We start from the raw sequence: 8,350 nt of genomic DNA, 5'->3' as shown, positions 1-8,350 counted from the left end.
ATTTAATTGTTAGAATTGTTGGTAGCATTTTTGTGAAATTAATTGTTAAATGATATGTAATTATTTTTATTTTTAAAATGTGATTATGTGAGATTTGGTTGAATGCACTAAGGTGCATGGTAGGTAGTGATGCACCCTAGTGATTGAGTATGTGCATGTGCATGGTGGCATGGTGTGCATGCAATAGTTTTCTATACATTAATTTCCTTTTATTGGTTTATATATTTTTATTTAATTAAGGGATTTACAAAGAAAATAAAAAGAAAGGGAAATAAAGAGGCTTGTGTTCACACAAGAAAAATATTGGGAAACAAATGGTGAGAAATGATAGAGTTGTCATTTTTGAATTCCCGTAAGCTTAGACCCAGCCTCAGTAAAACTGGCAAAACATGGGCTGTGGATATCCAATTTAGACACAACTTGTACTGTTAGAAAGCTAATGAAATTATCTACATTTTCTGTGAATATAATTTTTCCTAAACCGTAACAGAAATAGGTCAAAACCCAGTCCCATGTCTCAGCACCCTAGAGTTACGAGAATAGCATTATTTCCTTTATTAGCCATGGACAGCCAAGGAAGACAAGAGAGGATTTAGTGTGCTGTCAATGATAAAATGGATTGATTGGCTGAGTATAATTTTTAATTGAATTATATTTTGATTTAGGGAAAATAAAGGAAAATGATAATTACATTTTCCTTAGCTAGGTTTTGAAGATTGAAGCATTTAAATAGAAAATAAGAAAGAGATTAAAGGCTCATTTGGCTTGGTGGCTGCCGTGTGGTTAGAGAGAAGGGAGAGGGATAGCTCGTGAGTTCTAGAGAGAGAGGTGGAGAAGAAAAACGTGAAGGAGAAGAGAAGGAGAAGAAAGAAGAAGCCAAGGCTAGGGATCCTAAGGTATGGGTTAAGGTTCATAGCATCATATTTTGTCTCCTCTACATCTTGATTCTAAGCAAGGAAAAATGATGGTGATGATAGGTTTGGATTTTGTTGCAAGAGGATTGGAGGCTAGTGTTCGAAATCCCTAGGGTAAGTATTTTGGTTCATAGTGATGTTAATTTCTACCTCTTATTGAATCTAAGATCATTTTTTTTCTTTTCTTCATGTGGGTTTCGAAACCCTAGGCTTGAACAAGTGGTGGCCATAGTTTGGGTTATTGTCACTATTGTCCTTGAGTTCTAGGAAGAGAGGTATAATGGGAACCTTTTTGTCTTATGGTTATTGTTTTTATCTTTGGTTTCTTGTGGTTTGGAGAATATTGTTTGAGAATAGTGATTCATTGTTTTGTTCTCTTTTGATATATTAGATGATTAATCTTATTGAAATGTGGTATGTTGTTTAAAGATCTTCTATGATTTGATGATGTGTATGTTTTGGCTTAAAGACTCTATGTGAAAATATACAAATGATAATGAATATCTCTTTTAAAAATAACATGAAAGGATTTGATTATTTTGGCTATGGGGATTTCGGCCTAAAGGTGATATTCAAAAGCATGATGGTTGTTGTTTTTATGTTTAATGTCAATTTAATCTTAGAGATCATGATAGGTTGTGGCAAGATCTTGTATGAAGTTATGATGTTTTTTTTCTTTGGAATAAGTGCATGGTAATAATATATTGAGAGTATATTTAACACAAGATCAAGGGTGATTATTTGTTCATGACTTGTGAATAAGTTTCAAGGTGATTGATGAATTATTGTATGCTCATGGTGTGATTAAAATGGTTAAAGAGGTTAGAAGCATGCTAGGGTTTGTGTTGGAATATTGTACATAAATAAGCATGAATTTTGTGAATATAATGAATTTTATGATTAATTGTGCTTGCTGTTTTTTTTGCAAAAATGATGTTATTTATGATGAGAATAATGTTTTGAGTGCTTAAATAAAATTTGCAAGTGTTTTGATGTTTTAAGAAGTTTGATGGGAAATTTAATTATGCCTTGAAATGATATTTGTGTAAATAAATACCTACAGATTTTTTTTTATATTTTTAAGAAAATGTGAGTTTTTTAAAAATAAGGATGGTGATTTTAATGATAAATTTGATTGCTGGAATTTTGTTTAAAAATGTAAAGTGTGTTTCAATAAAAGGAATTTTATTGATATTTTGAAATAAATTAATATCCTAAACTATGGTAAAATTTAAAAGTGGTATTTTTTTTTATATAATATGAGTGATTATTTTACAAGTTATGATTTTTTTTAATTGGATTAAGAAAAATGTTGGATTTAATTCACTTGTGATTTTTTAAATAATGGCTGAAAGTTTAGTTTAAAAAGTTTAAAATAGTTATTTAATTTTCACAAATGAATTTATGTTACATAAAATTAAGTATTAAAAATAATTCAAGCAAAATATATTTTTCCCACACTTAAAATTATTATTTTTCTCACATCAAATTATGTAATTCTATTAACTTAAAATAAATTGTTATTTTCTAAGGAGACATGATAATCATAGGTATTTTCTTTTTTTTTTTTAAATAATTTCCAAGCCTTTGCTTTTCTTTGTAATTTAAAAATAATAAATGGGTCTTTTATATATTTTTAATGGATAAATAAAATTGTTTTTATGAAATGAAAAGAATGTCTTGGGAGATTTAATCAACCTAGTAACTTTAAGAAGATAAACAATGGTAAACAAAACATGCTACAAGTCTATTATTTTTAAAATGTTAGAAGTAAGACGCATGAAATTATCGTTTTAAACGTCACATTTACGCAATGTTCCCACGTATGCATGTTACATGCAAATTCACTTTTACGTCCAAAATTATGTCTATTATGCAACCATGTAGTTTTTATAGAAAGATCATACATGCAATATAGGTAGAATGAGCATTATTCTTTTATGACCTTATGTCTAATTAAGCATATTTGTATGTTGTGTGTAACTCCTACCATGTGTGCATGGCCCATGCACACATGAGTTATATGGGAGGGCAAAATAGTAATTATGTGGAGCTAAGAAATGTCGTTTTGATTATGGTATAGGCTCGTTGAGAAGTTGTGGTTTTACTTAGATTGGACCTGAGGTAAGGAAGTTAGATAGAATTTATGATTTTTTATACTATGAATGGTAAGACTGTTTGTATGAATGAAAATGTTATGAGTTATGAAATGCTATAATGTGATGATATGTTGGCTTGTATGAATGATGTATGATATGAATGGATGTTAGCGTGATGAACGCGACTCATCAAATAAAGAGGTTACTAAGGATATGAAGACGTAACCGAGTTATATGTAATGGTTGTTAGCATGTTGAACGCGACTCAACAAATGGGTTACTAAGGATGTGAAGACGTAACTCGAGTTACTAAGGATATAAAGACGTAACTCCAAGGGCGGACGCGCCGAGGTTATTCAAGGACCAGAGACTCATGTTTACCTCAAAGGGTGGCATGGGCTTATGGAGTATTCCGAATCTAATCAACGGTTAGATCGCTATTCGGGGTGTTTTATGAATAATAACAGCACTAATCAAGAGTGTTCTTGTTGACTTTAGTATTCAAAATGCACAGATTGTTCTCGATCACTGTCGATCTCACCTATATTTTGTATTCTAAGGCATCCTTGAGTGATTATGTACTATTCTGGACCTAATCAACACTTGGATCGCTATTTAGGGTGTTCTAAGAATAATAATCGTACCAATCAAGAGTGTTCTTGTTGACTTTATTGTTCAAAATGTAGAGATCGTTCTCGATCGTCGTCGTTCTAAGCCATATGTTGTACTCTCAGGCATCATTGAGTGATTACGAACTATTCTGGACCTAATCAACAATGGGAACACTATTCAGGGTATTCTAAGAATAAAAATCGGTACTAATCAAGAGTGTTCTTGTTGACTTTAGTGTTCAAAATGCATGGATCGGTCTCGATCGCCGCTAATCAACCCCACATTGAATTTCTTTTTTTAAAAAAATATTTTAAGAGTTTACAAGAATGGAAAATCAAAAAAATGAAAGAATTAAAAATTGAAAGAAAAGTAAAACAAAAAAAATACTATTAACACCAAGATTAATTATTTTTTAAAGTTATTGACCCTAATTTTGGTCAACTGACATGGAGTCAAAAATGCTTGACGTGGACAAATATGTTGAAATGAAGATAATGACAAAAAACAGTAAAGCACACAAGAATTTATAGTGGTTCGGCCCCAGAATCTGGTAATAACCTACGTCCACTTGAGCTGTTATTGATATAATATTTCAAAGGAGTAATAAAAGAACTAGGGTTCAATGAGTTTCACCAACCTCTGAAGAACAAAACAATATATTGAATGCGGTAGCTCTAATTCACTCGTAAATCTCTAATCTCCAGTAATTAGAAAGCCAAAAGTCCCTTCCTTGAGCCATTTTTCTCTATTTATAGGCTCAAGGAAGATTACATTAATTTGTTACAGATATTCTTTCCTAAATAATCGGATACTCAGGAAATCATGCGAGATAATTTCGGATATGATCATAACTGCATAAGATTTTCTCCAAATATAACGAGTATATGACCAAGCTAGTCGTATATAACGATTGAGCGTTGCGCCATAGAAATCTTTCTGGTCGATGGTTGAACAATACTTCTGCCAGATGTCAGCTACGTGTACCAAATGTCTGCCATGTCATCCATGCCTGTTTTTTGGATAACATTTTCCCCCCAAGTTTGTTTAGTGCGACCAGCAATAAAGAAACTTTAAGGAAACAACCGTTCATATGCCCCACGAAATCTGTCAGAGTCTTCATGCATTTTTGAAAACCGTGACATAATTATGTCTAATCAAGCCTTTTCGGTTTTCAAGAAACCAATTTGACGGCTTATACACTCCCCCACGTTTTGAAAATGGGAAAGTCATGATTGCCACTTTTTGCTGTACTTCAGCCTCTATAAATAACCTGTTTATCTCTCTTATAATCGTTTACTCACCATTTCAATCAAGAACTTTCAAGAACTTTGCTCCGGAGCCCAGAATTCGAAACAATTCAGACGTCCTGCCGAAGATATTTCCGACTCGAAATTTTTATTTTCCTGAATCTCCAACCTTTCCCCAGGTAATCTCTCGATCTTTCAAACTTTTCGTGATGCCATGCATGTAGTTACTGTGCTCTGTGATTTCTGGCGTTCTTGAGTAGAAATTTATAAATATTTTGCATAAACTATCTGATGCTTGGTAAGAGAGTGTATTTCTGCTTTATATAAGTTAGGAGTTAGTTCTAAGGATCATAGGTTTAGGGCGTACGATCGACATAAAAATTTAATCTTTAAGCTAGCTGAAAAAACTGGGTTTTTTCCTGCCCTTTAGAAGTTGAAAAAGTTTTTTTTTAGAAAACGTTTTATTTCCTTTTTGATCCGTTTTTCAAACTGCTAGCACCAAACTTAGCGTATGGATAGGATGCTGCTGGTCAATAGACGCGAGCAATGTTATCCCAATCTCCCACGTAACTCCCCAGGCTATGTGTCTTATCTCCTCCTTTGTCTGTTTGCAGTTCATATGCAAGACCCTTGGGGAGGAGAAAGACCCATTGAAGACGACCTCCTAGCTCAGCTGCTTGAGAGCCAAGAAAACCCCTCTACTCTGATACCAGATATCCCTTTCTCTCGCCTTAGCCCAAACACTTCTCCAGTTCCAACCCAAAGATTGGCTAGAACAAAAACAAAAGCTCAAAAAAGGAAAATCCCTAACTCCTCAGGCCAGCCTACTGCAGATGTCCCATCGACCAGTGGTCGAGGCAAAAACGTTCCTGACGCCAATGTACAAAGGCATGCCCGTCCTCAACACGCTGCTCAGCCGGATGTCGAGTGGCATGTTGTTCCCCAGAGTAGAGTGACGATCAGGATGATTGCCAACTACTTAAATAAGTATAAACTGACAGGGGTGACCCTGGTTAGTCCTTCCCTCGACTAGAGGGCCAACCTGCCAGGCGGGGCCTACACCGCCTGGTCGCGGTTTCATATCGAGGCAGGCGCCACTTTGCCTCTTCACTCATTCTTCTAGGGGGTGGAAAATTACTTTGGAGTTACCCCCTTACAAATTACCCAAAATGGATATAGAATGCTTGCTGCACTGTATATCCTTTACAAATTTAAAAAATGGCCAGAACCCACTCCCCACGAGGTAAACTTTCTCTTTGACCTTAAGTCCAACCCTAACCAAGAAGGCACGGGGTTCTTCCACTTTTGTCATCAAGAAACCGGGCACACTTTCTTGTTCGACACTACTGACATCTCCAATGTGGGGAGGTATCACCAGGAATACTTCCTTACTCCCGACTTAGCCGCAGACAACTTGGCCTTCACCCGAGGAGGTAAAAATTCTTATGTCACTAGCTTCTTCGCTTAGTGTTTTTCTACCACAATGTCTTGACATTTCATTGTGTTCCAGGCCCATGGTTACGTCCAATCCCAACTCTAGGGATGGAGTCAAGGGCGGCACTCTTAGCCAGCATGCCGAATGCTGATAAGAGTGTAAAAAATTTAGTTACTGAGGCTAACCTTAGGTTGGCCGGCCTCTGGAATCCCCAACCAGCGACGAGCGAACCTTCGGCAAAAAATGCCCAAGTCGAAGTGGAACCCAAGCAGCAACCCCAAGCATCTCCTCCGCGGAGGAGACCAACTGGGGTTACGATCAAGGAACCTGCCCTCCCTCACCGAACAGAGAAACCCTTGGCCCCCGAGGGCAGAAGAAAACTAAAAGCTGCTGAGCCTACCGAACTTTCTGACGAATGGTTGGATGAAAACGGTATACAAATCTCACTTTTAAACCATTTTCCAATTCCCTCTCATATATTTGATGGGGATGGAAACTTTAAGAATGCCCCCTCCTTAAATTTAGATTTCTTCCAGGAACTAGGTAGTTCAGTAAATAATGTTACGACCAGTAGTTGTAGCGCGGGTACTCTACTTGTAATCCTTTTACTTTCATTATTTTACTTTGCGTGATCATTTAGTCTCATTGCTCGCATTGCTTCCTTTTGTGCAGATATGGACTCTGAAGATGTTTTTGAGCACTACCAGGCTGCCGCTGCCTCTTCTATCCTGAAGAAGGATAGCAAGAGGGCTCAAGGGGAAAGCAGCAAGACCCCCTCGAAGAAGGCTCGAACAGAGGATGTTCCAGCCACTGCCCCCTCAAAAGAGAACTCACCACCTCTGCTCTCCCCCAAGTAGACGACTCCCACTCCTGCTGATCCACAGTCTTCTTCCAAGGTTCCTGTCAAGGAGGCATTGAACACCTCGCCCGAAGGATCCCTGCCCAGCTTCGTGGTCGGCTCAGCCAGGGAGAGGATATATAAGCTCTCGAAGCACAAATGCAGCCAGGAAGCCATTACTGAAATTGTCTCCATGGAGGCTGATCAGGTCGTCAACAGAGGGCTGAATGAGATAGTCAGCGTAAGCTTTCTCCTGTTACTTTATCATTTATTTCTGATTTCTTGTCCTTACTTTATCTTATTCTCTATCTTCAGGGGCTGCTAACTTTAACTGCTGGTTGGCGCCGTGTTAGGGCGTTGGTCTCTCGGGGAAAGAACTTTGACTCTAGGCTTGCCGAGACTAAGCAAGCACTTGAGGTTGACAACAACAAGCTCCTCGAGGAGAATAAGGAGCTGTCCAAACAGAAAAAAAAATTTGTGCGAGGACAAAGCTACTCTCACCAAGGAGCTTCTGGACGCCCAAGATGCCCTGAAGAAAGCAACGAATCCCGGGAAAAATTCAGGGAAAGTGCCAGGCTCAACACTCAAGCATGCGTTCAACTTGAGCTTGATCTGATCGCCAGCAGGCAAGAGATGATGGAGCTTGAAAAACGAGTGCAGGAGCTCGAGGAGGCCGAGGCCAAGAATTTGAAGAAGTACAAGGAGGCCACTCACCTCTGCTTCTATGAATTCTGGAAGCACAACCGGGAGGCTAACTTTGACTACCTGTCCGAACGTTTGAAGAGGACTCTGATGGCGCAGTGCGCCATCCGGCTGGAAGAAGAAGAAAAGGCCAAGGCACTGATGCTGAAGCTGGTCCATCGGCTGACCAAGGCACTCCTCCCAACCTTCAGGACCCTCCAGCTCCTTAAGAATTTTTCTCTTTTTATTTCGTTTTCATGGCCCACGGGTCGTGTTGTAAAGACAATTTGATTTTGGTTCTGCAAGGGCAGCTTTTTACTTTTAATTAAACAATTACATCCGAGCAGTACTGCTCGCGGTGTAAAAGAATGCCTTTTGATATTATAATATTTCTGTCTATTATAAGATCTGTTCGTATGACCGAACTTAGCATAGTATTTTGGCTTGATTTAACAAAATATAAATTTTGAAAAATACTCTAAGTACCGTAGCATGCTTTCACTCATTTTGTTCATGTGCTTACA

This window comes from Humulus lupulus, chromosome 9 (genome assembly GCF_963169125.1).
Source record: "Humulus lupulus chromosome 9, drHumLupu1.1, whole genome shotgun sequence".
In the NCBI taxonomy this organism is placed as follows: domain Eukaryota; kingdom Viridiplantae; phylum Streptophyta; class Magnoliopsida; order Rosales; family Cannabaceae; genus Humulus; species Humulus lupulus.
This window is presented reverse-complemented; position numbering follows the sequence as displayed.